At 42.9% G+C, this 22,705-nt stretch overlaps 1 protein-coding gene across 2 annotated transcripts in view; it reads right to left on the bottom strand.

Annotated features, from left to right (window-relative positions):
* Positions 1-22,705, bottom strand: part of LOC123385663 — a 509,548-nt gene that overhangs the window by 325,432 nt on the left and 161,411 nt on the right. Inside the window, exon 2 of one of the 2 annotated variants that reach the window (XM_045058525.1) lies at positions 9,066-9,228. The exons of the other annotated variant lie outside the window; for it this stretch is intronic. The gene's annotated coding sequence lies outside the window, so the exon portion shown is untranslated. The remainder of the gene's footprint in view (positions 1-9,065; positions 9,229-22,705) is intronic. 2 annotated transcript variants of the gene reach the window in all.

Here is a 22,705-nt window from a genome sequence, read left to right on the forward strand (position 1 = left end):
GCATGTGTAGAAAACTGTGAATGTCAAAGATATCAACATTTTTCTCCTTCCTCTTTGATCAAAGGAAAAAGTCACCTAGAAATGTTTTAATTGTTCTTTCATTTAACACATTAATGAATGCCTTATGAAAAAAAAGGGGGAGCACATATTTTCATCTTCTTACGGCTGAGAAACTACTAATACATTCACAACTTCTTTCGTTATGAAGAAGATATCTAATTCAAACCTACCCGGTCACATTTCCAATTATTCATCATTCTATCCTCCCTCATCTCTCTTTCTTGGATTTTTAAGATTTTAAAGTAATCTCTATACCCATCATGGGAGTTGAACTTACAACCCAAAGATCGAGAATCACGTGTTCCACCAACTGAGCCAGCCAGGTATCCCTACGCCTCTATGCCTTAATCCTGTCCTATAACCCACTATAACTATACTTCAAGATCATACTCTTTTTTATCTTTAAACCTCATACTTCCTTCATGTCTTAACTTTGTCGCAATTTCACATATAAATTTTCAGTATCATGCCTTGTTTTCTGGAAGTCTCATTTCTCCCCTTTTCCTTCATACCGTGCTCTTTGCCTTTGAGAAGAATTGTTTCCTGGTGTTTGATGCTGTATAAATGGAAATTACAACATAAGCAACAAACAAAATCCAGCGTCAAATCCGCGTGCTCTCAAGCCAATGCTCTCTAGGAGGACGTGGTCTTCCCTCCGTGGAAGATGGTAAGACTTGATTTCCACTCACTGAAATCTCCCCACCACAGGGTTAAGAAACAAAATGGATTAAATGGTAAACACGGAAAATGAAAATAGTTTTGGATGATGGAATATATTAAAATTTTTCTCATTATACATGTAACACACAAAGCATAAGTTCTCATGATATTCATAATGACATACGCAGTGAAATATTAGTATTGATTCACATATATAGACCTGAATGAAATCCAGTGGTAATTCTATTTTTTTAAGAAAATGAAATTCTTAATTTTTATTTTGGTCTCATGAGCCCATTTTTAGTATAATAAAAAGTGAGTGTTTTACAGGACACCTTTGTGCCTCATATATAAAATGTGCTAAAAAACCCAAAAATCATAAAATCCCGTACTTTGCGCTGTCATGGTTATTTCCATACAGTAATATTTCTGAGAGATAAACAGCAATATGTTAACTTTCCAGGCAATGTCTGTGTTTAGAAGACTTAGGTATTTTTAGGTAGACTTGGGGTTACAGTTCTCTCAAAAGTGAGCATAAGGTCGGTCATTCAACTGAAGTTCCTCCCTGAAAATGTGGCTCAACCATAGGAGCGCCTGGAGACACAACTCCCTTTCTGGAATTTATTATAAAGCTGGTTCATCTCTGAAGCCACCTAAAAGTGGGATTGGTTAATAAAGAACTAAAAAGGACCCAGAAATCGTGTTAGCTCAGTAACAGTATAAACAGAGGAATTCAGCATCGGGAATGAGGCTCCACCATGTACGTGGAGAGCAGGGGTCAGCTCTCGGTGGCCGGTGGCCGTCTCCTGCTCCTCTGCCTTCCCAACTGCTGCCGGCTCCATTTGCTCACTGTGCAAGAGAACACCCCACTTATGGCCTCAGGACCTGCCAGTAGCTAAATGGAAGGGGTCTGACACCACTTCACCTTCCTTTACAGAGGTCACTGCCCTCAATTTTCATAATGAATCGCTTCAGAAATGCATTTGTTTCTAAATCACCCAGAAGAGGTCAGATTTTTCTGAGATGGCTCTTCCCTTACTGATAACTCACCCAGAGTGCCAGCTGTAGGTCAGACTGTGAGTTCCCCGTGTTCCTCCAGGTCACCTACAAAATGACCTACCAGCTCGTCTTCTTCCCCCAAGTATCCAAGCTAACGTAACCCCGTCCTTCCCACGTGCCCCAGGGTCCCTCGTGACAGCACCCACCCAGCCCAGCCTTCTCTGCTCTATTCCAGACCAGCATTCCTTCAAACTGAGTAAGCCACAAAAGATCACTCCTACTCCCAGTTTTGACACAAACTATTTTATTCCGTTTTCAAAATCTGTATCCAAACACCACTAGGCAGAAGCCCCTTAAGCTTGCATCCGACTCTAAAGCCAAAATAAATTTAGAAGACGAGCTCAAGAAACACTAGGAAACACAATGGAACGACAGGACGCGAATTAGATAGAAGAGGGTGTGCTGCGATTGATTTGTCCCTTGCAGCCTGCCTATGGCACTGAAGCTACAGGCAGGATTCTCTCACGTGGAGAGGGCTGACGTCACCCCGGGCAACAGAGAGGCTCCATTCTCCCCCCACTTCTCCTATTAACCTGTACCAGAAAAAGGACGCCGTCCAGCCTAAACTTGGTAGAAACTCCTCATTTATGAATCAACAGTGAGCCAGAAGCAAAGCCGGCTACTTGCACGGGGGAGACGCAAGTGTAAACACAGGTGCTGAAACTTCATGGGATGATTTTGTCACAACATGACCACTCAAGTGATTCAGCGTGTATTTATACTAGTTCTATTATTGTCACCAAAATGAAAACACAAAGTTATGGCGCTCTGGAAGACAAGGAAGTCCCCAAGAGTATGTGCTCTGGACAGAAGACGATACGGCCCAATTGATGGACACTTCTCCGGATTTACTCCTCCACCTTGACCCTCTCAGTCCTGCCACCACATGGGAAACTAATAGGATGAGTCAATCCCTCACGTGGAGCAAAGTCTTACTTTCCAAGAATATTCATCGTACAAAAATAAATTCTTGGAAGAGACCACAACGTCTTTAATCCAAAGAGTACATTTTTAACTCTAGAATCCCAGCATGATGGGGAGAAAGGGAAAGAGAGAGGGAGACGGAAGAGAGGGAGAGATTTATTTAGGGGTAGAATTTTCCCAAAGAAATTACTGAATCCCCATTGTTCCCTAAAACTAGAGTCCTGAGGCACCTGGGTGGCTCAGTCGGTTAAGTGTCTGAATTTGGCTCAAGTCATGATCTCACAGTTCGAGAGTTCGAGCCCCACATCAGGCTCTGCAATGACCAGTGCAGAGCCTGTTTGGGAATCTCTCTCTCTCCCTCTCTGCCCTCCCCCATTTGCTCTGTCAAATTAAAGTTAATAAAACTTAAAAAAAAAAAAAAAACTTAAAAAACCCACAACCCAGAGTCCCAAAAATGCCATTAGCATGCACTGGCACAGAAGGGCAGCATTTAGGCTCAGTAGGACGTTACCTACGCGGTCATTTATAACGGACATAGGAGATGGATACAAAAATCCTTACGATATGTACAAGAAGAAAGAATTGTTTGAAATATGGGTGCTCTATGATGCCAGCACTGCCATAATAAAAATATCACAGACCGGGTGTCACACACAACAGAAATGAGATGAGTTTCTTCACAGTTCTGGAGGGTGGAGGTCCAAGAACAAGGCGTGAGGAGGGCTGGTGTCTTCTGCGGCTTCTCTCCTTGACATGCACACTGCTCCCCTCTTGCCTCTTTCCCATGGGGGTCCCTGTCCTTTCCAATCCCTGATATCCCCTCTGGGTGTCCAAATTCCCACTTCTTAGAAGGACACCAGTCAGGTAGGATTAGGGCCAACCTAAAAACCTGACTTTAAGTTAATGTCTCTTTGAAGACCTCCTCTCCAATCAAGCTGACATTAAAAGGAACTGGGGGTGGAGGCTTCAACACCTGAATTCCGGCACAACACAGTCCAGCCCTTAACAAACACTGTATGCCACATCAGTTAAGGAAACTGAACACTGGCAGCCCCTCTGGGGTCCCTCCCAGATCACAACCCTTATCCTGCAGGGGCAGCCACTCCTAGGATTTTTGTTTTCCATTTCTTAATAGTTTTGCCAATTATATTTGAGGTTTTAAAATCTATACTGTTTTCTCTAACAGAAGCATTTAAAGCAATAAATTAGCCTCTAAGTTGTGCTATAACTGCGTCTTCTGGTCTTTGATATTTTCGTGTGCGCTGTTAACATCTCAAAATACATTCTTTGACCTGTAGGTTCTTTAGACCTGAGTTGTTCAATATCAACGTCTTGGAATTTTCTAGTTGGCTTTCTGTTACAACCAATTTAATTTTGCTGTTGTCAAAGAACATATGTTCATAATGTATGATTTCAGTCCCTTTTACATTGGAGATTTCTTTGAGGGTTCAGCATTAGAAAATTTGTAAAATTTTTTACGTTTATTTATTTCGAGAGAGACAGAGACAGCATCTGTGGGGGAGGGGCAGAGAGAGGGGGAGATAGAATCCCAAGCAGGCTCTGCACTGTCAGCACAGAGCCCAACGTGGGGCTTGAACTCAGGAAACTGGGAGATCATGACCTGAACTGAACCAAGAGTTGGACGCTTAGCCAACTGAGCCACCCAGGTGCCCTTCAACATTAGAATACTTAGAATAATATGTATATTTAGAATACCTTTAAAATGTTAATAGCATAACTTAACATAGCTGCATCCACTGTGTCTACAAGAATTAAAAATATCCATCACTTTCGGGATTGCTTAACAGAAGCAAAGAACAAATCTTAATTGGGTGAAAGTTTGGTTGCTACCTGTGGAAAATGGACAAAGTATTTTAGTTACACAAATATTCTTTTTTTTTTTTACCCAAAGCATTGGCTAACAAATGGAAAGTAGTATAATCCTGTCTTAGAGTTATACCACATTTTAAACAAATCATACAATTTCTAAACCAAATCTAATCACTCTACTTCTGAGAGACTAACACTAGATTATGTCAATAGATCAAGTAACTACCTTAAAACTTATGCTGGAGCAAACTGAACGAGACTAGGATTTGAGTTTTTAAGAAACATCCGGAAAATAAATGATTGTCCAATATCAACGTTTATATATCAAAGTTACATAAAATAAAACTAAGTGAAAAACAATGCTTACGGTCTTTCGTTAATGAAGACTCTGGTAAAGTACAGCTCCCTCCCCCCCCCCCCGCCCCAGGCTATTTACACACCAAGATTTAGAAGTAAACCTTATGTAGTTGAGTTCCTAGTCAAGGATTTGACCCGCATGATCTAAGTTCTACAAATCAAAACAGCGAGGCAACATTCTGGAAGGAAAGGGCCACACATGCAGTTCAGTTTTCCAGCCGGGGGTTAAACATGAACTAAAGAATCATCGGTGTTTCCTGAATGCTTTTTATCACGCAGTTAAGTAGAGAGGATTTTTAAGGTCCAGTTTTTAAACTTCTTTAAAAATGAATCTCTGTAAATACTATGGAAATACCACGATTAGGGCCCAAAGCAGGGCATGCTAACTATACTCACATGTTTGCAATCACTTTTTAAAATAAAATTCCACAGATGCACCGTCTGGGGCTGCTACATTCCAGCACACTCTTAGTAATACTGTGCACAGGGCTGGTGGCTCGACTGTGCTTACCCCGGTTCAAACATTCCTCTGGTGAGCCTGTGTTAATGAAACTTCTCCTTTCCAAAGATTCTTCTGGACCCTTCTTATAGAAATCCTGCATCTGAGCCAGCCAGCGGCCACATGCAGATCTGCAACTGTACATTTTTTAGGCATTACACTAGATTTTCTTACACAGTTCCCTATTAAAATGGTTTAAATTCCAAACCCAGCCTTGGGAAACAGAGCAGACACTATCTTGAGCTCCTTCTATAGCATCTGGCAATGGGGCGAGCGCGATGAAATGAACCAACAGAAATAGTTTTCAACTCTTCAGTCGGAGAAGCAAATTAATCCTGACTATGGGAACAAGGGAAGAAAGCCTTTTGTTATCATCGATCGTCAAATGTTCTTATGACAATTTTGACTTCACACAATTAGGTTTGGGCCTCAGCCTACGGATATTTCCCTACCACATTCTGGACTAATCCACCTTTAGAGCTAACTCCTGTCAAAATGACAAAGGAGAATGGATTTCTTTTGGTGAGGTATCCTTATCAATGGAAACTTATATGCATTGATTGATGGGGTGTTAGAGGAAAGGACCATTAATTGATTTGTAATAAATAAAGCACAATCTCCGCTTATGACCAGCAATTGATAAAGGCAGCTTTTTCTTCATTGCTAGATTTCTTTACACTGAAATGTACAAAGCAGTCCAACTCAACTGTCATTCAACTTATTAATGTAACACAACTTTATTCACACAATTCCCACGGACATGGCCCAAATGAAAGGTCACTCAGCATGGCTATCATAGGAAGCACAAAACTTAAAAGTCAAATGGAAAATGTCATTTAACCTTACAGTGTGGTGAAATGGAAAAAAACCTGTGGCTGTACAATCAGATGGTCTCAATTCAAATTCCAGCTTGGCATTTATTAAGTATTTGACTAGAGTTGCCTGAGTCTCGGTTTTCTCATTTCCCCAATTTGCAAACCCGTACACCTTGCTAGGTGATTGTAATACATGACTAACGTGTGTAAAACGTCGGAAACGTAGCATAAATTGCTACGTGGCCACTTTTATTGGTAGTATTGTTTAGAGCAAAACCTGGAAAGCAAATCGTTTTCTCACTTGTGCATGTCAACATTAAATTAAGAGTCAAGGAAAAATTCCACTGAATGCCCTTCTCTCAAAAAAAAATAAATCCAATTTTTTTCTCAAAAATAGTGTTATTATAATGTTCTTAACATAGTGGCTTTCATGTTGATTTTGATTTTAGGAACTATAAGCAATGCTAAAATTTTTTTTTTTCAACGTTTATTTATTTTTTGGGACAGAGAGAGACAGAGCATGAATGGGGGAGGGGCAGAGAGAGAGGGAGACACAGAATCAGAAACAGGCTCCAGGATCTGAGCCATCAGCCCAGAGCCTGACACGGGGCTCGAACTCACAGACCGCGAGATCGTGACCTGGCTGAAGTCGGACGCTTAACCGACTGCACCACCCAGACGCCCCAATGCTAAAATTTTAAAATGCATTTCTAATATACAGGAATACATTTCTAAGGTCTTCTAATTACATGGATTTTAAGTATTCGGAATTCACAATCGTAACGCACCTCATGTTCCTGAGCATGTAGACAACACTGGCCAAAGTGACATGAGGCTCAGAAAGGGAATGGGTATGTGACCTGCTCTCAAGTTCATTACTACTCTTGGATTTCCCTTCTTCTAAATACTGAGGGAGGAATGGCATTGATGCCAGAAGACTCAAGATGATGAAAATCCAAGTTCCCACTTCCAAAAAGACAGGAAAGATAAAGAGAGAGAGAGAGAGAGAGAGAGAGAGAGAGAGAGAGAGAGAGAGAGAGAGAGAGAGAAGTAACACATACCACCGGCACGCTTACTGTTGATCCTGGACAAGATTCTTGGAAAATTGTTAAAAGAAGGGTTCGTGATTGCTCAGAAAAGCCAGCAACTATCCCATCACATGGGCGGGTTCAGTAGGGACAAGACAAACCTCATTTCCTTCTCTGACTTGCCAGTGGCCGGCACATCAGGGAAATACACTTGGACTTGAGTAAGAGACTGGACAAGGGCTCTCGTGGCCGCTTAATGGGCAATATGCAAAAACAGGGGCCGGATACTAGGGCCCTTTGTTAAGCTAATCAACAGTGGATCTGAAATGGCATCAACATTGAATCAATGCTGTGACCTTCTACAGAAGGAAGGTCCCCAGGATAGGGTTTTATGTCCTCGGTCCTTTTGCAGCAACATTTTTTATTTTTTTATGTTTAACTGAAGTATAGTTCACAAAGAATATTTACAGTAGTTGCAGGTGTACAACATAGTGATTCAACAGCTTTGTACACTGCAATGCTCAACACTATTATTGTCTTACGATATTCGGACTCCATCCCCTACACTGTGCTTTTCATCCCTAGGACTTCTTTTAGAATTGGAATTTTGTACCTGTTAATCTCCTTCACCCATTTCCCTCATCCTCCTATTTCTCTCTCCTTCACAACCACCAGTGTTCTCTGTGTTTAGGCATCTGTTTCTCTTTGTTGTTGTTTTGTTAGCATCAACAAAAAAGTGAAACCCTATAGTATTTCTCTTTTTTGGACTTAATTCACTTAGCATAATACCGTCGACGTCCATCCACATCACCAATGGCAAGATTCCAATCTTTTTAGGGGCTGAGTAATATTCCACTGTGTATATATACATACCACATTTCCTTCTCATGTACCAATGACCACTTAGGTCGTGTCCCTGCCTTAGCTATTGTAATACCACAATTAACATAGGGATTTACCATTTTTAACCAATGACCTGGATGAAGCCAAAGAAGGAATACTTATCATAATTTAAGATTGCTAAATAAAAACTTCTTTATATCGTGCATTATTTCCCCCGCAAATACCTCTAAAGTTGCTATTTCTCTTTACTTACACAATTATTCATTGACTTAAAACATTTTATTTTCCATCTTACAATTGGGGAAACTGCGACATTGTGGTAAATTACTCATTTCAAATAACAAAGCTCAAAAACAGTGGAGTCCAGATTTCACCTGTCTTTAACTTCACATTTTGACCAACACCGGAGACAGCCAACGACTACAGGTATAGAATCCAAAGAGATCTTGACAAGCCCAAGCCAAAGGAAGCAGCAGAGAAACGACATGAAATCGAGTCCCAGTGTACCCACATGGATACCACTTTGTCACGTGGATATCCTGAAACATTCAACCTGATGTTGTTTTTTGAGATGGTAAATTAGCTAATCCAGCCAAGCTGTGTTATTATCTAGAGTAAAAATGATCCTAGTCACCCCTTCTCTCCTCTGGTCACAACCCACCTGGGCGACAGCATACGACATTTTGGGTAGATGATAAAACGGATGGAGGGTAACTGGAAAATAGTTATCGTGATGATAGAGAAGAAGAAATCAGGCCATCTGGAGAACAAGTGAAGCAATTATAGGCGTTAAAGTTGAGAGAGTCCAACTATTGATAGGAAGAAAAGACCAACAGCGGTCTTCAAGATATTTGTCGTATGTTAGACTGTGTGTACCACAGGAGGGGATAAATCAAACAATTCAATCACATATCAGAGTTTGATCAGAGTGAAATGATACACACCACAGTGGGTGATCTAAAATAAGCAATTAAAGGAATTCAATCTTACATAATTGGAGGAGCTGTGTCTGTTCTCGAATCTGGAATTGTCTGGAACTGCTGTATTTCAAGTAGGCAGGCAATCGAGGAGAGCTGGCTACGAAGTAGGGGCCAACAAGGAAAAGCTGGAACCCACGTCTCTCACCAAGTCCCACACGGGTTCTGACGTGGTACTACAGGAAAAGGTGGCAACATCACCTCAGGGCTGCACACGTTGTCCTAGGACCTGGAGAAGCCAATGGGGGCGAGGACACAGGAGAAAGAGGAGGGGAGACCCAAGTGTAGCTCCACACCAGCACTGGAGGCCGGGAACAGGCGCCAACATGTGGGCAATGCAGGGTCTGGCTTCCTACACTGAACTCCAGAGCGGGGAAAACTGGCTGTTGCTTTACTTCACCTCCAAAACCTTGCACACACTTCTCTTGTGCTCAACCCTAACCAAGAACCACAGACGGTAACGGTGCAGCAGAGGGACTCTAGGAATTACAGTTCCCATTGAGCTAACTGGGTGCAGTACAAAGTCACCAAAAATAGAAACTTAGGTTTCTGACCAATACAGGCAAGTAAGGTAAGGGACCCAAAGACTCCAGACAGCTCCGTCATCAGCTGTACTCATCTTGGTTCACATAACATTTCGAAGAACCGTTACCAGTAGAAAAAGGGACTCATCCGTCAGATGTGATCTTTGAGATCCCTTCCCACCCCTGCCTTTATTCTACTAAAAGGCATACGTGGTCAAACAAGCCCATTTTGAGAGCGGCACTCACAGCGTGGGCGTGTATGTAGAATCTACAGCATTTTACAAAAGAAATCAAGATACATTCAGAACTTCAAGTTTTAGAGTTCAATAATGATTTATAAACGTAAAAAACTGTTCACAGTAGCCATGAAGAAATCTAATTTGGGGGGGAACCTGGGTTGCTTAAGTGCCAACTCTTCATTTCAGCTCAAGTCGTGATCTCATGGTTCAGGAGATAGAGCCCTGCTTCAGGCTCTGCGCTGACGGCATGGAGTCTGCTCGGGATTCTCTCTTTCCCTCTCAAAATAAAATAAACATTTAAAAATACATAATTTTTTTCATTCAAGGGCTATGTATTCTAGACTCCCCAAGAGCATAAGTGGTAGCACCTGTGAGAACTATATTAATGCTTAGAATATGGAAAACCCAACGACATCTCTGATACAAGGAGGTAGAAATGGTGACCCCTCTTCAAGCTTTCAACTCAATGGGGCTGTGGCTAAAACCCTCTCCTTTCTCTTTACTCCCCCCAAAGAAACCCCACCAGGCAGATCTTTTCTCTTGATCCTGCCCTACACCTAAGAGTAGGTACAACAAAAGAGGAAGCATCATGGAGGCAACCTGCATAAAGAATGTGTAAATCCTGGGGCGCCTGGATGGCTCAATGAGTAGAGCGTCCTACTCTTAATTTCCACTCAGGTCATGACCAAGGGTTGTGGGATTGAGCCCCACACCATGCTATGTGATGAGCATGGAGCCTCCTTCAGATTCTCTCTCCCTCCCTCTGCCTCTCCCCCCTGCTCATTCTTTCAAAAAAACACAAAGCAAAAAACAAAAAAAACAACAAAAAACCTATGCTTATATCAATGCTTTCTACCACAAACTTATCCCCTTCTCTGCTAAGAATCAAATTCTCTTACAAAAAGAAAAAGTAACAGAGCGTGTACATCCTGCTAAGGAGCCTGCTCCTCATTCTCATTCTGATCAAGCGCCAATGAAGCTCGGACTTCCAAGATCAAAGGCAAGAGACACTCGATCCAAGTCAACCAAATGGAGGGTTATGGCAGCCTCCCATCCTAACAAAAACCATGACAGATTCTCCAAATAAGGGAAGATCCATATTTGAACATATGTTCAACTGCCTATGCCAATGGCTTCTGAACTTGTAAAACTGCACGTGCCCTTTGGCATCTCAATAGCATATTCTTGGTTCAACTTTCGTATCACGGTTTTCTTGTATCCAGCTAAGTCACAGCCACTGAAGTTTTTGCCTCGCAAGATCTTCAGCTTCAGAACTTTTACCAACTACTTTACATGTCAGATGGCAACTGTCTTTTTTGATCTTCAAATGCATCCCATGTTCTATTTCTGATTCGTCCCAATAGTTTTCCTTGGCCCGGTTTCCGGTGATCAACCGCTACAGGCGAAACTCACTAGGTAACCAGATCTGGGGGATGGGGGCTCACGAACACTACCAAAGTCTAGTAGCTGAGGGTCTGTGGTATTTTCCCCACAAGATTTAGTCTAACAGCTTACACTGGAACAGTTCAAATACCTCCTGCTAGTGGCACTGCACCAGCTCATGCCGTATGAACGGGAGCCACCCGCCAATGTGTTCCACACCAGCAAGAATCTGTAGATTAATGAAATTCTCTACAGGGCTTGCAGACATGCCCACAGCTTTATTTCTTTTAACATGATATTAATGCATTTCAGGCTCCGAGTTTATGGCCTGTGATTTTTTTGATGGGTGAGTTACGCCCACCAAGACAACCTAACATCCAGACAGCAACCCCAAGGGCAATGTGAGGGAGGATTTTCTGATTATGTCATCCAACAGGAAACCTCATGGAGACTCTAGGATTAATGCATTTTCCACTGGAGCTGAAAGCCGGCAGGATGTAGTCACTAGAAGGGAGAAAGGGAGGGGAAAATGTTGGTTGGGGTGGAGGTGGAGGTGGTGTCACTAATGTGACATTTAAAGCAGAAACTCCTATTTACTCACGATTTAAGCCTCCAAACAAGTAACGATTTTACGACTTCAGTTGAATGGGTAAGAAGCAAGTTAAATAAGCACTGGATGTGAACGTACCCCCACCAAGAGTTTCTCTAAACCGTGGCACCATTCTGGCTCCAGATGGCGTGGAAAATAATTTATAAATGACAAAAGTTCAATGGGTGTATGGCAGCTGTTCAGTTCCAGCACTCTGGCCACCCACTGCAGTAGAACTGAGAGCTTCCAATCAACTCTGGTCTCTCCGAGGGCCTTCAAACAGCATCGGAACATGTGTACAATATGTTCTCAGAAAGGAGCTGGCCAAATATGAAAGATTCGAAAGTCAAATTAAATAGAAATGGAAAATACAAATACATACCATTTTTTTCTGGAATCCAGAATACCAAGCAGGGAATAGGAACAAAGGACTTTTGAGTTTTCAAAACCAAACTTGGCATGATCCTTTTTTCATCCCCTACCTAGGTACTCCCAAGCTTCCTCCACACAGAATGAGGCGTGTGTACAGTTTTGATACAACAGTCAATATTGTGCTTGCCTCTCTCCATTCGTTCCTATCACCCCTTACATTGAAAAAGCCTTCCAGCCCAACCATGGGCCAAGTGTTCCTTTGCATCCTAACGTTATCTGCTTTCTATCTGTGTTCCAAGTCTCCTAGCAATGCCAACAAACAAATCTTGAAGGCCCACCAAATTGTGAAGTATTTTCTGCCCTTTTCTTCAGGAAGGACTGCTGTTGCTCAGTTGGTATTCAAGTCTAGGTAAACCACTTACAAAAAAGATAGGTGAATGGACAGGATTGTATTAACTACATGCTTTGAGGACACCAAACTGATTTACAAAAACCAACGGCAACCTAACAGTTTGCCGCTTTCTAAAGAGTGGATTTCAAGCATGGCAGCCCCGATGGGTAAGGTAATAATTTAAGCGGGGAAAGTTTTTAGAATAGTAAACGTTGTGAAGCCATCTGCTGGACTCCACCTTTGCCATAGGCTCTTGTCGGATTCTAAAAGCTTGGCTTTTAGAGCATTAACTCGACCAGTTTTGAACTGGATAGATGTAAAGGATGATTCTAAAGGTCAATGTAGAATGTTAACGGTAGGCATCCTTCATAAGCTCCCCAACTCAGGAAATTAAGATTGTATTACTGGAGGCACCAACCCAGCCAGCCACTGTTTCAGTTCTCTCTCTCCCTCTCGCTCGCTCGGCAATTGATCTCTTACAGAAGGGGGCTTCCTAGGGCCTCCAAGGTAAGTAACAATTCCTATACCCTTACAAGATCATAGGGTCTGGGGGGGGGGGGGGGGGGGGGGAGAACCAGAACAACATCCTAACAGAGCACCAAGTATCATATTAAGCTTACAGCAAACAATTTTAAGTGAAGACGCTTAAAGTCACAAAAGATTTTAACGAACCACCAGTGCAGGTTGAAAACAAAATTGTTCTCCACGTTCATAATCAATTTCCTTTAAGCCCTTGGAGGTAAGCTCCTCTAGGAGTTTTTTTTTTATGGTCGCTGAGCTAATTTGCAGTTTGTAAATTATCGTTTATACATTCCTCTACCCAACAAGAAAGAAGAATTAGCCAAAATTCATCAAATATCATTTGCCTGGAGGGAGCAAGTTCAAGAGAAACATTAAACCAATCATCTCCTGTTTCTTTTTTTAAACATGTATCTTGTACACTTCCTGTTACCAGGGATGAAAAATCACTAAGACAGAGTTCTCTTGAAGTAGTAGAAGCATTTGGAGAGCTGAGCAGTGCAGAGATCTGGCAAGTGTTAAAATTATTCTGAAGATCCTACCAGGATTAAATTTCATAGCAAAGAAATTTTATTCACTGTGCAAAATACCTCCAGTTAAACAAATTATTCAAACTCAGGACTGAATACATTCACTAAAGCTGTCCAAGAACAAGGATCCGTTGTCTCTTTTCTTTGCCTCAAGGAACTTGGACAGACGGCCACCAGACAGTCTGCTGAACTCCCGGCGGCCCTCAAGGGTGAATTTCTGTAGGACAATCTGTAGACGACAAAATGAACGTGAAGCAGTTCTGTAATGTAAGACTCCCCGTGTTCGGATTTTATATCAAATTAGCTGGAGTCTATGGCCTCTTCTTACCAGTTCATGCGGCAAAGACACAACCGATCAAAACCAGCAGTGCAACGCACTTAATAAAATTATGGTTCCTCAGAACAACGGATTCTGAAACAAGTTACAGAAGTTACAGTGGCCAATGCTATCACGTACACGAAAGCAAATAACTTAATACAGAGCTGTCTGTGTGGAATTAGAAATATCTCCTAAAACTTCTAAAGCATGCTCCTCCTACCACAACCTCTTCTGGCTAGAAGACGTGGCTACCTTTTATGGCAATAACCCAATTCATAATGTTTTAATCCAAATAAACAGATTATTAAAAGCAGATCATCACTACCCAACTTCAAGACTTAGCATCGAGCCACAGTAAGCAAGACAGTGTGGTATTGGCAAAAGAAGAGACAGACAGATCAATGGACCAGAACAAGAGAGCCCAGAAATAGACCCACATAAATACCATCAACTGAGTCAACTGGTCTTTGATGGAGGAGGGAAGGCAACACAATGCAGCAACCGTATCCTTTTCAACAAATGGTGCTGGGACAACTTGATAGCCACAGGCAAAATAAAATAAATCGAGACAGACCTTACATCCTTCACAAAAATTCACTCAAAATGGGTCACAGATCTAAATTTACAAAGCACAACTGTGTTAACTTCTAGTAGATAGCATAGGGAAAAAACCTAGATTATCTCGGGCATGACCGTGACTTTTCCAACAATACCAAAGGTGCAATCCATGAAAGAAAGAATGGACCAACGGGACTCGACTAAAATGTAAAACTTCTTCGTGAAATAAAAGGTCGAGAATGAGAGGCCAAGCGACAGACCGGAAGAAAATATCTGCAAAAACACATCTTACAAAGGACTGTTATCCAAAATATACCAAGAACCCCTGAAACTCAATAAGATGACAACTCGATTAAGAAGGAGCCAAAGATTATACAAGACCCCTTACCAAAGAAGATACACAAATGGAAAATAAGCATTTGGAAAGATCAACTACATAGGACATGAGGAAATGCAAATTAAAACGATGACATGCTACACACATATTCAAGTGGCTGAAATCTGGAACACAAAATGCAGGCAAGGATGTACAGCAACAAGAACCCTCCATTCACTGCTGATGGGAAAGCGACCTAGTGCAGCCACTTTCAAAGTGGCATTTACTCGAATGAGTTGAACCCTTCTATCCACATAAAAGCCTGCATAACTGCCAAAACGTGGAAGTGACCAACATGTCCTTCGGTAGGTGAACACTATGGTACATTCGGCCAATGGACTATTTTTCGGTGCTTTAAGATAAACAGAAAAAAAGGGAGTGATCGAGCCTTGAAAATACATAGAGGAATTTTAAAGGCTTGTTACTAGGTGAAAGAAGCCAAACCAAAAAGATAGGATATTCTGAAAAATAGACAAAACGACAGAGACAGAAGATGAGTTTTTGTACGACTGGGGAGGGATGAGTAAGTGGAAAGCAGAGGTGTTCCAGAGCACTGAAAATACTACACATAGCATAATGGCGGATACTTATCACCATAGCTTTGTCCAAACACGTAAGAGGTACAACACCGAGAGAGAGGTGTGTGATATAATCTATGCATATGGGTCATAATGAGGTGTCGACCTAGGTTCATCAATTGTAACAAAGGTACCATTCTGGTGGGGATGTTGTCAATGGGGGAGCTTATGCACGCGTAGGGAGGGGGATTTACAGGAGATCTCTGTACCTTCCCCTCAATTTACCTGTGAATCTTAAACTGCTCTTAAAAATAGTCTTGATTTTTGATATCGTAAAACCAGTCTTTAAAAGATCATTAAAATGATCCAACATTATCAATGCCAATGAAACTTTCTATGATTCCATAAATGCTCTGCATCTGCACTTCCCAGCCCGGTACTCCCTAAGCATTATCTTCCTTCTCAGCATTTGAGATGTGCCGATTACAACTGAGAAGCTGGATTTTTAGTTTCATGTAATGCTACCGAATTTTATTCTAGTGGATAGTGACCACCATATTGGACAGCATGGCTCTAGAAGTCCCAATCAGCAGGAAAAAATTCACCATTTGAGCCCTGATTCAATAGTCTAGAAGAATTTTGCAATCGTAACTACAATTTCAACAAACCAAATATCCAATGGGCTCCCAACATCTGAAGCAGGTATCTTAGAAACCAAAGTAGAAACTAATAGGGGCCATCAATCTGGGAAAACAAAACAAAACCATCTTTTAAAATATTGTGTCAGGGCTCTGGGGTGGCTCAGTCAGTTAGGTATCCAACTCTTGATTTCAGCTCAGGTCATGATCTCATGGTTCAAGGGACTGAGCTCTGCACTGACAGTTCAGAGCCTGCTTTGGTTCTCTCTCTCCTTCTCTCACTGCCTCTCCCCCACTAGTGCACATACACACTCTCTCTCCCCCTCAAAATAAATTTTAAAAAGTAACTTGTGTTATTTTTTAAAAAATTATAGTATTTTTTCATACACTGTTAGTAGTTACAAAAAAGACAATAAAACTGGAACCAGGATACAGCATGCATATTTTAGGAAAGAAAACTACAGCTAAAAAATATATTCATTCCATTCTATTGATATTATTTGTCCCTAGTTTTAAGAATGGGAAGATAGAAGTGGCCTTTGTCTAATACTTCACAATTTGCATTCTTGTACCTTGATAGACATAACAGCGTGTGGATTTTGTCAGGTGTAAACAGTGTTTTCACACTTCCTACAGAAGTGCGCCTTCGTTATTATTCAACATTTAATTAAGTCATAACACCATAAAAGATCTGGTAGTGAGTTTCAGCATACGTGCCGTATACACAGCTAGCTAACGACAGACACAGAGAGCTGGATCCTGAGCCTGTAAATAATACATCAGGCAGAATATCTGGTATTGACAGAAATGAGCACAGGAAAATCAATCAGGGACCAGAGGTCAAATACGGACACGACTGGACGGCGGCTCCTCCACTCTGTGTGACTGCGGGGCAGCCAAATCTCCTGAACTTCAGTTTTCTGACCTGAAAAGCAGGGACAGCGCTAACTTAAGTGAGTCCTGGACAGAATGCCCCGCACATAGAGAGCCAACAATAAATATATACTCCATTAGTCATGGTATGATAATAAGATTGTCTTGGGCTCTTTCAAGTTACAGGAGTTCTGGGGCAGTTACCACCTCAGTTTTAACTCACTCTTGACCAGGTCTGGACACATAAAATTCCATCATCTAGGTTTGGGGGTTGGTTGGTTGGTTTTAACTTGTTGATCTTGTAGAACTAGTGGTCCTTTCGACGCATCCCATTCATTCCCCTAATGTTCAAGACGCTTCAACAGAGAGTGAAGGAAATGACCTCTTCATCTAACAGTCTTTCCAATCCTTATAAACATGCTGTTTCTATTGCCTCAGATATTGCCAAACATCAGGTTAACTTCTGGAGGAGAGAGTAATGAGGCAAGAAATAGACCCCCCCCCCCAAAAAAAAGTCATAGATTCTGAATGATTTTAAGCTGAAGAAACCTTAAAGACCATTGAGTCTAATCCTCTAAGTTTGTTTTTTGGAACCTAGACCCTGAGAGAGTAAACGGTCCCAAATTTCTGAGAAATTCTATTCCTGTGCTATTCTTGCCATAGAACTTTGCATCAAAAATTGGCATCATGCGGCACCTGGGTGGTTCAGTCAGGCATCCAACTGGTGGTTTTGGCTCCGGTTATGATCTCATGGTTCATGAGATTGAGCCCTAAGCCCTGCATCAGGCTCTGCACTGACAGCACAGAACCTGCTTGGGATTCTTTCCTTCTCCCTCCCTCCCTCTCACTTTGCTCCTCCCCAGCTCGGGTGCCCTTGCACTCTCCCCCTCCCCCAAAATAAGTAAACTTAAAAAAAAAGTTCAGGGACACCTGGGTGGTTCAGTCTGTTAAGCATCCAACTTCGGCTCAGGTCATGATTTCACAGTTCATGGGTTCGAGCCCCACATCTGGCTCTGTGCTGACAGCTCAGAGCCTGGAGCCTGTTTCCAATTCTGTGTTTTCTCTCTGTCACTCCTCCACTCACACTCTCTCTCAAAATACATAAACATTGAAAAAAAAAATTGATGTAAATATTTACTTAGAGCTCAGTGGTTCTGTGTTTTGGTGTCCATTTATTAGAAGTTTTTAAGTATTGATGATCATTAACTTAGAGCAAATGATAATGTGTAAATTTTAAAATGTAAATTAAAAAATAATTAAACCGATCATGGTTTAACTCAGTTGAGATGACATTTTTTCTGAGGACATAAGTAAATGGCCTTTGTCAACCATTTGGATGAACACATGGAAGACAGTGTACCTTTGTAAACCCCCTCTCCCTCAAAAAAAAAAAAAATACAGAAGTATCTATAACCTGCTGGATGTTAGAGACAAATCTAATCCCAATAGATTTAGAAGTTACACTTACATCCCTCTCCTCTTGTATTAAATATAAATCTAAAGCCACTCAACAAGCTGGCTCCCAAGAAAACCTAGGAGAAGAAAAAAGTCAAAAACCAAGTTTAAGGAAATCTTGAAAAACACCAGCTAAAATACATGTCAGATACTATCAACAGCATTATATTTTCTGTTTGTCAATGTTTCCCATTACCTGATTCAGCTGAGCTGACTGCCCAGATGGAAAAGAAAGACAACAGTGTTACAGGCAGAATTTCACGGGCGCTGTTCTCATGGACAGAATGAGGTTTACCCATGTTCACTACCCCACCATTCCATGGTCTTCAGATCATACTGAAAACCTCACGATCTTCTTCTGCGGTTTATTCCTCAAATTCAAATACTTACCACCTTTGGTCCACCATCACTGAATAGTAGAAAGAACATAAGCTATAAAACCAGACAGACCGGGGCCCCTGGGTGGCTCAGTCGGTTGAGCATCCGACCTCGGCTCAGGTCATGATCTCACAGTTTGTGAGTTCCAGCCCTGCATCAGGCCCTGTGCTGACAGCTCGGAGGCTGGAGCCTGCTTCAGATTCTGTGTCTCCCACTCTGTCTCTTCCCCACTTGTGCTCTCTCAAAAATAAACATTAAATATTAAAAAAAACAAAAAACAAAAAAAACAACAGATCTTTGAAACGAGACTCTCCCAAACTCTCAGCTGAATAAATTTCAGTTTTCTCTTGTAACATGCATGTTTTATGTCATGGGGTAATTGGCAAATTAATAAGAGCACATGTAAAATGTGCAGCACGTGATAGGAAAGCCAGTACCCACCAAAAGGGCAAATATCATTACCATATTTAGCAGTAACAGAACAGTTACCTTCTTTAGAATACTTCAAAAAGCAAACAGTATTTCTTCTTCCAAGGGGCTTTCAAGCCAAGCAGGGAGGCCCAATACACTCAGAGCGAGGGGAGTGGCATTGTGTACAACAGAAGCCACCCACCAAATGAAGAGTGTAGCAAAAAAAAAGAGAAGTTCAAGGGGAGGCAGGGTTAAATGTTGTTGGAACAGTTGGGAGACATTTCCTAGAGCAACCAGGACCTGAATCATCAACTGAAGTGCACCTCTAAACTGAACAGGTACCAAGGAGCAAGGGGTCATTCAGGCAGGGACACGGCCGTGGCAAAGCTAAAATACTGCCGTGCAAACATACCTGGTGGCCCGGGTGGCACTTGACCGAGTATTCACTTAGGGATCACGGTTGGAAACGAAGCAGAGTCCAGACCGGGTGAGCCTGGAGGAGCAGGCTAGGAAGCTCACAACTTTTCTCAGCAGCGGAGCAAGCAATACAGACACAGGGAGAGATTGAGGAGATTCAGAGGCAGGGAGGTACGAAGGTAGCGGGGAGAGGGGAAGGGATGGGGCCTCGTGTTCGCCTACGCAGTGGGCCGGGTCGGTGTGTTTTCTTCTGGGGTTTAATACGCCAGAATTCAGATGGCAAAGCCTCACCGAATGGGGAAACCAAGGACGGTGACAGCGCAGGCCTTTCCAGGGTGACAAAGAACCAACGAAGGCATCCAGGGACGGGCACGCACCAGGACGCGGCCAAGCCGCTAGCAAGGTTGAATCTGTGGTTCCTGAAAGCAGAGGTCAGTGGCCCGCAGCTGGATCATAAATAAGGATTAAGGTCCTGGCAAAGGACAAGGCAGCCTGAAGGCTGGGCAGGATCTGGGGCAAGGCCGCAGGAAATCCCATGACGGGGATGGAGTGGCCATTAGAAGGTACTTGAAGAGAGCGTACTTGATCCAACAAAAACAAAACACCCTGCTTTCACGGAGTTACTCAGCTCTGGCCTCATGATCCCTACCCCGAGGGCGATTCTTCCAGGCAGGAAACACCAAAGCCTCTGCAGCTTGTCCTCCTCCACAGGGCCTGCACCTAGGAGGCTCTTCCCCAAACCTTTCACGCCACCGCGTCTCCTGAAAGGCTTGAGGCCTTGGGTGCCGCTGCGGGCAGGCGGAGCTCCGACAACTCAGAAACCCTCAAAGATCTCGAAGGCTCCGGCAGCCATTCTGGGCTGTAGCAGCAAAGGAGACGGAGGCAGCCTCCACCTTCACAGAGCTCACATCCTAGCGCACAAGGGGGGAGGAGGACAGACAGCCTAAGTCACGTGAGGAAATGCAAGATGATGTCGGAGACCAAGAGATTTTAAAATCCACAAGGGAGGTGCCGGACAGTGACGGAGCCCGGCCAGCCAGGGCTCTGGAGACTGGGGGGGATCCGGGAAGATGAAATCTCGGCTGGAGGAAAAAGGAACGCTGGAGGGCGCCCAGGGGGCTCAGTCGGTTAAATGTCCATCTCTTGATTTCGGCTCAGGTCATGATCTCACAGTTCTGGAGTTCGAGCCCCGTGTCAGGATCTGTGCTGACAGTGCCGACGCTGCTAGGGATTCTCGGTCTCCTCCCTCCCTCCCTCTCTCTCTCTCAAAACAAATAAACTTAAAAGAACAAGATAGACAACCTATTACACGGCAGGCAATACATTAGGCACCTCACATTCATCATGCCCACAGTCTGCGTAACAATTCAAATTGTTGCTATTCGCACTCAGAAGATGAAAAACCACGTTCCTAAGCGTTAAGTGAATTAGGAGAGTTAACAGAGGATAGGTAACACATGGTCCTATCCGACACCAGAGTCCGGGGAGAGGTACCGACCAGGGGCTCGCAAGGTAGTTTGCTGGAAAGACCATGAGCGGTCGTCCAGGTTCCCAGGCGTGAGTGACAAGGGCAAGGAGGAGCAGGAGCAAGGCACACGCACAAGTGACACCACACATTAGTGATCAGGACTCGGTGACATGTCATGGGAGCGAGGAGCCCACAACCCCAGAAGGCAGCAGCAGACACTTCGAGAAAGGGGGCTCCCAGGAGTCCTGGGGTTCAGCCAAAGACAAGGAGCTCGGTTCTGGGAGTGTTGAGCCGACATGAGGTACGGAGGCTGGGAACAGCTGGCGAATGAAGTCCTGACAGGTGAGTAGAAATAAAATGAATACCAAAGACAGGGACTCTGCAATCGCTCGGCCACATGGGGGGGTCAGCAGTGTCACTGTGGTTCCCTATATAGGAGACTAGTGTCTGTATTGGCTACCAGAGCAGACTGACATCTCTCCAACCTTCAGGAAACATGAATTCCCCCTGCCACCCACCAAGACTAGCCTCAGACACACCTACACCTACACCCACCCACCCACACGTGCACTCTCTCTCTCTAGCCCTAGTACACAAACTCACAGCAACATGACATGTTATTTCGATTCAATTGTGCCGAGTTCAAATGCTATGAAACCATGTGGGCTTTGACTTAATGTTATTCAACTGATGTCATTAAAACAGAAGAATGGGTCTTGTAATGAGTCCCTTATGCGCTCTGCTGTCTGTCTGAAAAAAGGAAGAGTACTCATTTCTGTCCCCAAACCAGCTTATTTGGGAGAAATTAGATAGGTTAAAGACAGCAGAAACCAAGTTTCAACATGCACGTGGGGAGAGGAAGAAAGCGCCTGTCAGTAAGGAATAACGTCCTGCCCATCCATCTAAGGCGTGCCTTCCTGCATTCGGACCATGCAGTCGGGCGCACAAGGCAGGGAGGCAAGCCCCTTCTCTCCTGCTTTGGCCTTCTAGCCTTGCTTAGCACTCTAGGACTTCATTAACATGCGAATTAATATGTGACCATTATTTGGGGCAAGTACCACCTTATAGATCTTTTCAAGTCTCTATCAACCACAGCTGGAATGCAGGGACAGGACTGTTGAAAATGACCCTAAAGCCAACTCACACCATCATTAATAAGAAAACAATATGCCGCTCAGCAGGCATTTCTCTCCCCTATCTTAGGGCTTTGGCAGGTTAATCTTTCTGTGAACATCAGTGACAAAAGCAGCTGATTTCTTCTGAAGCCTAAGCAAATCATAACTCTACCAAGAAAAAAAAAATACTAAGGTATCAGAAGTATATGGTCAATATGGGCATGGTTTTCGGCAAGAAGAATGGACCAGGAGAAGACCTTATTTCAATTTGAGATTCTCTTGACCTCACTGGGAATCTATACGATGTTAGTATATCTGAGATTATCTTGAATATTTCTTCTTGCATGAATAATCCATGATCAAAGGATATTACTACCTTAACAACTGCTAAACCCTCACTTTCTATAACGATTTCAGAACCATTTTATGTATTTGTATTACTTGCCTTCTTCTCTAGGCTCCAAATGTTAACAAGAATACCTATATCTGGGGAGAGTAATGTGAACTGTAAAAAGGTACATAAACGATAGAATAGACACAGTTAAAGCTCTTCGATGGGACTCATTAAAATAATGTTATT

This window comes from Felis catus, chromosome B2 (assembly GCF_018350175.1).
Source record: "Felis catus isolate Fca126 chromosome B2, F.catus_Fca126_mat1.0, whole genome shotgun sequence".
Taxonomy (NCBI): Eukaryota; Metazoa; Chordata; class Mammalia; order Carnivora; family Felidae; genus Felis; species Felis catus.